The following is a 9,860-nucleotide window of genomic DNA, read 5'->3' as shown; positions in this document are numbered from 1 at the left end:
TTGGTTTGGGGCAGCGATAGGAGCAGTGAACCAGCTCAACACTGAGTGTCCAAAGGCAGAAGCCGGAACATCAAAGTTTGTAAGGTTTTGACCTACATTTTGAGAAATATATTGAACTGCTGAAATGTGTGGCTGCACCACTGTTGAATCTAAAGAGCATCACCACAAACTCATACGGACCTGCTCGTATAATAGCCAGAGACAGGTGGAGTCTATCTTCAATGATGGAGATGGAGGTAGCCTACCTTGGTCTCTTTGCGATTCTGAATCTAATGGTATCCACTCTTCAAGTCAATTTTTTGAACATCTTAACTCCATTTAGCGATCCCAAAAATATAGTCCATCTTAGGCATCGAAAACTAACAATTGTCTACTTGTTGAGAGCGTGGTAGCCCTAGCACATCATGGCTGTGTTATTCTTCTTTTTTACAAAATGCTGTGTTTGGAGAATGGCTGGGGGATATGACCCTGCTGTAATAACCAAGTCCTCGAAGTGGATTTCCAACTTTTCCTCCATGGCCTTTTGAGCCAATAGGCATGCTTGCTGGGTAGCAAAGAGCTCAAGAGAAGCTAATTCAATGGTAGTTGGAACGTATTCTTGAAATAGCGAGATTCAACCCCTACTTCCTGTAATTGGATTTGAACTTCAAAACTGGTGCAACGAACATATAGAATGATGTCCATTGCCTGCCTGTGTAGGAGTGACTCGGAGAGTCCTACTATCTACCCAGAGTGTGAGAAGGATTGATTCTCTGTCCTGTATTTGGCCATGTCTCAACATCCAAGTAACGACAGTAGCCATTGTTGTATACTGCTGTCCAGTCCTTATTGTTCAATTGTTGGCCATTCCTGATCCTAGGCTTCTAATGAGAGAGAGAGAGAGAGAGAGAGAGAGAGAGAGAGTGAAATCACATACGATTGTAGGCAGGTGAGTCTGAGTTCTGTGGACAATATCCCTCTGAATTCCTGCAGTGAAACCGAAGCCAATGGGCTGTTTACAATGGTGGAGGCATACCGTGGAGAGGGGGCAGATCTGCTTCTCTCTCCTACTTCCTGACTGATACAAAGCGGCTGCCTTTTAGGCTGTTTACAGACCCAGGTCTCGTCTGTGACAAACCCAATCAGACCCTGGTCTATCTGAGGGTCTGCTTGGTCTGTCTCTTGGCCCTGGTGTGGACTGAATACTGGTGTTTACTGCTGTAGCATCCCTCCTGCTCGAACCCTGCTTCCCATGCCTGCCTCTGGCCCAAGCTAGGAGCATGTCCATGGGCTTTCAGCATGCCCATCCAAAAGAGTTTACAGCTACTTGTAAGCAACGATCCGATACCAATGTGGCAGGCACTAGCACACTACAAACTTCGTGACTCGGAAGTACTACTTTTGGCTGCACATTGGAGATTGGGCTGCGAGTGCGTTCGCCCCCCTCCCTCCTCGGAATTGCAACACGTTGCCCCTACCTGTTACCGGGGGAGGCCTGAATCGTTTGCTATCTGGCTTTGGGGCTGATGCTGACTCAATCTGCTCCATCGTGGGTCGTTGAGTGGTCGGTCCCTTGTAGAGGGGCTGATCCACCTGCCTAGCTATAGAGGCTGAGGAGGAAGGAAGTGCAAAAAGGGCTTTTGGAATGCATGCTCGGTGATTAATCTCCATGCAGCCACAGATAGACACCTTGTACCTGGAATGGCAAGAAGATGCAGCTGCGTGCTGACCCGTCTTGTGGCTTTCTAGTTCCTTGCGTGACTGAGAGTATATCATCTTCTAAGCATCATACCTTGGCCGCATCCTGGATCCTGATTAAGAAGCGAGCTGGGGATGCACAAGAGAATCAAGGCACGCTGATCGTGTATACTACGAAACTGCGCGAGATAACGAAGAGAGCAGGCGCGTTAGCTGGTGCCGCCACGTGTGCGAAGGAGCAAAACTTTTACCCCACGTACATTTAAGTAAATTTAAAAACAGGATATATAAGGCAAAGAGACCACGAATCGACATTGTCTCTTCGGAGACATCTGATAAAATTGGAACGATACAGAGAAGATTAGCATGGCCCATGCGCAAGGATGACACGCACAAATCGAGAAATAGTCCAAATTTTTTGACGATTCTTTCCTCCCTCGCCGCCATTTTCCTCTCTCTAAGGTGGTCTTTTCAAATAGGGGCTAAAAACCATTAATTTGTCGTGAGAGGGGTGAAAGGGAATGGCTCATAATGCTCATAACCGAAACTACGACCCAAAAATTTGAACTCCTTTAAAACCGACTCTTGCATGCTGTTGATCACCTCGCACCTCCCCCCCTCGCCATTGCCATAGACACCTCCCCAAAAATTTGAACTCCTTTAAAACCATCTCTTGCATGATGTTGATCACCTCGCACCTCCCCCCCTTGCCATTGCCATAGGCACCTCACCCCCCGCCATTGCCATAGGCACTATGCATCAGCCTCACTCCTCACGTATCCACCTTCTTGTTACCTTGCTCTTGAGTAAGGTTTATTGCTTCACCCTCCAATCCCGGCTACCTTGGAGCAGCTTAAGGTGGTAAAGCCCTGGGTTGGGAGAAGGGGAGCAGCCCATACAACGTGAGTGTTAGGTACCCCCAGTGTGATGAGACTTGGAAGGACGGCGGGGATCAAGTTGAGCAGGCACCCACGATGCATGGATGAGTCGAAGAGCAGAGCATGCACCCGTGATGCAATTTTGGGGGGGGTTGAGGCCGAGGGAGCAGGGTGGCCGAGGAGGGAGGCAAAGGTGGAGGCAGATTTGCTATTCAGAATTTGAATATTGGGAGACATACTATTGCTTGAGTGAAAAGAAAATGGATGATGACCGATTGAGAAAGTTAAGATTCTCTGTGCCCAATGCCTTCGTGAATATGTCAGCTACCTGATCCTCTGTGCTGACATAAACTAGATCAATAAGACCTAGTAAAACCTTCTCCCACACATAGTGATAATGCACCTCAATGTACTTTGTTCTAGCATGATAGACTGGGTTATTTGCCAAGTGTATACTGCTCATGTTGTCACAATAATTGACAACTGGCCCATCTGTAGACTGATGCATATCATAAAGTCGCTTATGCAACCAAGCTACCTCACATGCGGCCATTGTTGCACCCCTGTACTCAGCCTCTGTGCTCGACAAGGCAACTGTAGGCTGTTTCTTGCTGCTCCAAGTGACTGCAGCACTCCCAAAAGATAACACATATCCATTGGTAGATCGTCTATCAGAAATACTACCAGCCCAATCAGCATCAATGTATCCATGCAACTGTATCTGAACCCCAGCCTCATAAAATAGTCCATACTGCAATGTGGACTTCACATACCTGAGTATGCGTCTAGCTGCATCCAAATGCGGTTTCCTTGGAGCCTGCATAAACTGACTTACCAATCCAACAGCATAGCTCAAATCTAGCCTAGTAATAATCATATAAATCAAACTTCTTACTATGCGTCTGTACATAGTAGGGTCTTCCAGAAGCTCACCTGCATGTGCGCTCAGCTTCACATTCTGCTCCAAAGGAACTGAAATAGGCTTACAGCCTGCCATCCCATATTTGGACAGCATGTCCAATCCATACTGCCTCTGCAAGAGCCGTATCCCACTTGGTGATCTAATCACCTCAATGCCCAAGAAATAACGCAGCTCTCCCAAATCCTTCATCTCAAACTTCTGCTTCAATAGCATTTTCACATGAAGGATATCTTCATCACTATCACCTGTGATGATCAAATCATCAACATAAATGACAAGCAGCACAATACCTTTCTCTGTTTTTCTCACATAAAGTGAGAAATCTGCCTTGGAAATCTGAAAGCCAATAGTGACAAGATACTGTCCTATCTTGTCAAACCATGCTCTAGGTGCTTGCTTCAAGCCATACAAGGCTTTCTTCAACCCTGCAAACAAACTCAGGATGAACAGCATGAACATAACCTGGTGGCTGCTCCATAAAGACCTCTTCTTGCAAATCACCATGCAAGAAGGCATTCTTTACATCCATCTGATGTAAAGACCATCCCTTTGATGCAGCCATAGCAATGACTGCTCTTACGGTTGCCATCCTTGCAACCGGACTGAATGTTTCTTCATAATCAATGCCATATGTCTGTGCATACCCCTTGACAACTAATCTTGCCTTGTATCTGTTCACAGAACCATCTCCATTGTGCTTCACCTTATAAACCCACTTACAGCCAATTGCATTCTTGCCTTTAGGCAAAGGCACCAATTCCCATTTAGCATTTGCTTCCAAGGCATCCATTTCTTCATCCATGGCTTTCTCCCATTTTTCTTTTCCCATGGCTTGCTCAAAAGAAGTGGGTCCAGATTCCTGTATCACTTTGACCATATAGGCATAGTAAATGGCTGTAAATCCATCATATTTCAGCCTATCCACAGGATACCTAGCTCTGGTAGACCTACGCAAAATAGGCTCACTTCCAGGTGCTCTCAAAACATCCCTGGTCTTCCTTACTCCAGGTGTAACAACAGAAGGAATACCCAACTCATCATCAATGCTCTGTTCTGAGCCACTGGATTCACCATCCACAAAAGAGTGACCTGCATTCACATCAAACATGGGCTGATCTACCTTCTCTTTTCCTTTTCGTGATACCTGCATACCACTATCTGCATTGCTTTGAGGAGATTCTCCTGATCTCAATATGCCTGTCCATGGCGAAGTATGTGAACCACTACTAGAGGACACTGCAGGTCCACTAATATTTTGTGATTGCTGCTATGAATTCTGTGCAGCATTACCATTTTGTGCATCTACATCATCAATCACATTTACTGGTTTATACCAGCTGCTCATCTCATCAAAAACAACATCTTTTCTCACTGTAAACTTACGAGTAGAAGGGTTATAGCATCTATACCCTTTATACTGCAGAGAATAACCAATAAAGATGCACTTCTCAGCTTTTGGATCCAACTTGGACCTCAACTCATCTGGCACATGAACATAGGCAATGCAATCAAAAATTTTCAAATGAGAAATATCTGGTTTCCTACCAGTATACATCTCCTCTGGTGTCATGCCATGTATTGCTGCAGTGGGAGTCTTGTTCATTATGTAAACTGCTGTAGCAACTGCTTTAGCCGAGCTTTAGCCCAATAATAATCTGGTAGGTCTTTTTCATTTAGCATGGCCCAAGATACCTCTCCAATATGCCTGTTTTTCCTTTCTACAAGTCCATTTTGTTGTGGGGTATGACTGTATGAATATTGCTGCTTTATGCCATGCTTCTGCAGGAACCTTGCAAACTCATTTGAGAGGTACTCTCCCCCTCCATCTGACCTTAGGCATTTTATTTGCAGGCCTGTTTCTTTTTCAACCATAGCTTTAAAAGCTTTGAAATGCCCAAACACTTCACTTTCCTTTTTCATAAAATGCATCCAAACTTTTCTGCTGTAGTCATCAATAAAAGTGATAAAGTAATGACAGCCTCCAATAGATGCAGCTTTAGTAGTCCACACATCAGAGTGGATTAATTCCAATGGCTTCTTACTCTCTTGAACATGTCTAGGAAATGGTTTCCTTGCCTGTTTTCCAAATTAACAAGCTTCACATACCTTATGCATTTCTGCAACCTTGAATTTAGGCAATCCTGCAACAATATTTTGGGCCTGCATTGATTTAAGTCGCTGTACATTAACATGACCAATGCGTTTATGCCAGATATCAATATCTACAACTACACCAGTCCCATGTGCAAACATTGCTGCACTCAATTCAGGCATGTCCGCATCCAACGTAAACATCCTGCCCTTCTTCTTTCCTTTTGCTATCAAGCGACCGTTATTTTTCATATCCTCAACAAAGCATCCATGAGGATTAAATCTGGCCTGCAAGCCCTGCTCAACCATTTGGCCAACAGAAACCAAGTTCTTGGTGATATTCGGGAGATGAAATACATCAGACAGGTATTTCTTTTTCCCATCCTGCATAGACAAAGGAATTTTACCAATCTGCACAATAGGATGTGTAGTATCATCACTAGTCTCCACAAATCCTAGTTTTTCCATTTTCCTTGCATCCTGCATCCATTCTACATGACCTATCATGTGGTTTGATGCACCTGAGTCAACATACCACACATCATTGCTTTCTTCTGCACTTGTCACAGAATTGGTCATGTGCTGCACCATAAACAAATGCTCATTTCTGTCATCACCCTATCTACTAGAGGATGCATAATTTCCTTGCTGCAATTTTCCATTCATAATGTCATTCTGCTTTTTGTAGCAGTCTTTAGCCATATGACCCATTTTACCACAGTAGTAGCATTCAACATTGCTGTTTGCATTTTGGCCTCTCTGCCATCCACCACGACCTCTTTGGCTCCCCCTGCCTCTAGAGTTACCACGTCCTCCTCCATAGGACTAGTTTTCTTGAGTTTGCTACATATTCTGATTTCTATCACGGCCTCCAGATCGGCCTCCTCTACCTCTGCCTCTACCTCTTCCAGTATTTGAGTAGAAGACAGTTTCTTTTGAAGTTCCTCCTGAAGAAGATGCACCACCATTTCTCTGCTCTTCAGAAACTAGAAGAGCAAACAACTCCTCAAAATCAGGAAATTTTTCACGGACGGCAATGGATGTCCGAAACTGTGCATAATCCTTTCCTAGACCATTCAAGGTCATAGAAACTAAATCATCATCTTCCACTGGCGACCTAATGGAAGCAAGTGCATCTGCAATTTTCTTCACCTTCATGTGGTAGTCATTGATGCTCATATTTTCTCTCTGCACATTGTGCAAATCATGCTTGAGCTGCATTTTCCTGGCTTGCATATTTGTGCTGTACATTTTTGCCAAAGTATCCCATGCCTCCTTTGGCGTACTTGCATCCTGAATATGCACAATCATAGAATCTGAAATACTAATAGATAGCCAGTACATAAATTTTTTGGCTCTCTCATGCCATCCTTTAAATGCCTGCATTTCCTGTTGATTGGGAACATTAGGAAGAACTGGTTCTTCTTCATTTCCTGTAATGAACTCCCAATAGCCTTTTCCCATAAGAAAATTCGTCATTCTAAACTTCCATCCTTGGAAGTTGTTCTTGTCAAGCTTTTCAGTGACAATCTATGAAAGAGAATCAAACGCCATTACAGAACACTGCAAAATATTCTGTCATTGCAAAAAACACAGCTTCTGCCTCACAAGGGCAAATCTGCAAAACTGACGAAAGTGATATTTGACCACACAGTCACTTCCTATTGATGATTTTGCATCAACAGGCAATAAGGATGATTCTGTAACTCCCAATATCTCTGCGCACAGGCATACGATGCAATTTCCACGGTAGCTTTTCACCGATCTGCAGAGCAGTGGTCGTACGGCAAAAACAGGTCCTTTTTCTCAGTGCCTACGAAAATCTTCCGCCACCAAAACAGGCCCCGAAATGGCCTCGAATTAGAAAAATAAAGTCACCAAGGGCTTTGCCCTTGCCCGTAGCATATACTGCCCTCTCGCCACACCGGCGAAGGGCGTCTCAATCTGAGACAATGCACTCTTGCACTTTCCGACTGTGCTACCTGCAGAGATTTGCTCCCAAACTCAAAAAAGGAAAGCAGCATTGGTCCTCTTACCAGGACACCACGAACTTGGTTTGCTTTCTTGAGCTCCTTACCACGAACCAGGCTCTGATACCATGTGAAGATAGTGGGAGAGAGGGAAGGAGTCTCACTTGCAGCTTTCTCACATACACAATGGGGAAATACACACAAAGGTGGAGGCTGAAAACAATTGTCCTCTTCTTAGTTGTGAAAGCAAAAAAGAACTCTAGTACAAAGAAATAGAAGAACCCTATATGTGGGTCTCAAACCAAACTCAGCTAACTAAGGTGGCACACTAACTGAGCCGCGAACTAGAGTACATAAGGATAGTTGTCATCTAGCTATTATTCATGGGCGGTGTACCAACCGCATCTGCAGCTAACAAGTCGGTGACATAAATACACAACGGTCACCCTGGCATATCACGAGTGGAGCTCGATATCTCAACATGGAGGACAGTGCCCTTGCGAGAAGGAGGGTGACTCAGGTTCAGTCAGGTGCATAAAGAGTTTTGGTCTATGGAAGGTTGATTTTGTTTGACTTTACTGTGTGGTTTAGCAGCAAAGATGTTGATTTAAGAAGCCTCTTCTCTCCCTTCCTCCTCCCCCAAATTTTTTTCTTTCACCATCCCTAACTTTGGAGAGTCTGGGAAACTGGATGGGACAAATTACCCTTTCTGGAAGGAGAAGATCTGAAGTCATTTAGCGGCTCGAAATTTGTGGAAACTGACAATGAGAGCAGAGGCAAAGCCAGAGGATATGGTGGACAATAAGGAGGAGATACTCAAACCTGTAGGTGGAGAGTAGCTCGAAGCTTGGGAAGTTAGAGATGCCCATGCCTTGGCATTGATCATAGGGTCTACGGCGGACTCTGTGCTTCCTCACATCCAGATGACCAACATGTTAGTAGAGGCGTGGGCCATTTTGAAGGATTTGTACGAGAGAGATAACACATCATGGATCTTGCTTCTTTAGCATCAGCTCTATAGCTTGGATATGGATGAGGGAGATGACCACTTCATGAAGGTCAAGGTGGTGAGTGATCAACTAGCATCGGTTGGTTAGAAGGTAAACTCATGCCAGTTGGCCTTGATGGTATTGAGGAAGCTACCATGGAGTTTCAAAAGTTTTTTTATGACTATGACAGTAGGAAAGAGGACTTTTGAGGAGTTGGGTCCACTACTACTCCAAGAAGAAGCTAGGGAGACGCTCCACAACAACGACAAAGATGACAAGGCATTGCCAGTGAAGGATTATGCTAGAAAAGGGAAGGGCAAGCCTAACGGTGGCAAGTCCAAGAAGGATGACTCTGATGATGAGGATACATCAAAGAAGAAGTGCTTCTATTGTGACATGCTAGGCCATTTTTCGAAGGATTGAAGAAAGAAAAGGCAGATCAAAAAAACAAGAAGGGGTTCGACTCAGATTCAGAGGGTGTCACAAAGGCCAAAGCTAATGTGGTAATCAAAGAACTGTTCTTGGTGACATCTCCATGTGTTACTGACGTATGATATGCCACCCTAGAAGCCACAGTGAAGATGTCTGACATTGAGATGTGTGTCAACAAGGAGTCAAAATCCTTTGTGAAGGCAAAGGACTGCATGGAGTGCTTGGAATCTTTTAGGTGTGTGGCTGTTGCCCTAGGGTTTCATGGAGTGTGACTTTTGAGGAGTTGGGTCCATTACTAATCTAGGAAGAAGCTAGGGAGAAGCTCCACAATGACGACAAAGATGACAAGGCATTGCTGGTGAGACATGACATCAGATTCCATGGAGTGCCCTAGAGTTTCATGTTCAGATGGATGCTGTAATTCATAATGGGACAGTACAAGATTGCATAGGTTATTGGTATGTGCCTCGATGAGATGCATGGTTTTCTTTCAAAGTAAGCACCAGGAAGTACAATGATCTAGTATGTACTTGATGTTCTTAATTTGAGCCTTTATAGCATGCTATGGAGAGAATCTGCTCTTCATATGTCTCAGGTAATTTGAGATTGGAAGGAATGGGCCTTCTTCGAAGGCAAAGGGGAAGTGTGGGTGCTTCTTCAAATCTTGGACAAAATTGTTGGAAGGTGATGGACAAGGTGCACTGAAGCAAAAGAGTACCTGCTTGAGAGCTCAGTGAGAGTTTGTGGTCAAGGTTATCTAGAGATATTCTCTTGTTTACGAACCTTGCCAAAGGAACACTTATTTCATTAATTTAGGACTCATATGTCTACATTTGGACTAATCCTAAAACTCCTTCCCAAATGAAAAGTTTACTTTATGAAAATGTTGTTTGAGAATCAA

General features: G+C 44.2%; 1 non-coding gene across 1 annotated transcript; it reads left to right on the top strand.

The window, feature by feature from the left end:
* Positions 1 to 1,993: 1,993 nt before the first annotated feature.
* LOC147894999 (U6 spliceosomal RNA) lies at positions 1,994 to 2,096 on the top strand. The gene has a single exon (XR_015542050.1). It is a non-coding gene; the product is annotated as a U6 spliceosomal RNA (small nuclear RNA).
* Positions 2,097 to 9,860: the final 7,764 nt, after the last annotated feature.

The sequence above is a fragment of the Dipteris shenzhenensis genome, chromosome 13 (genome assembly GCF_047967505.1).
Source record: "Dipteris shenzhenensis isolate YYH24624 ecotype China chromosome 13, Dip_SZ_1.0, whole genome shotgun sequence".
In the NCBI taxonomy this organism is placed as follows: Eukaryota; Viridiplantae; Streptophyta; class Polypodiopsida; order Gleicheniales; family Dipteridaceae; genus Dipteris; species Dipteris shenzhenensis.
The sequence above is the reverse complement of the archived record's forward strand: the minus strand, read 5'-3'. Positions and strand labels throughout refer to the sequence as shown.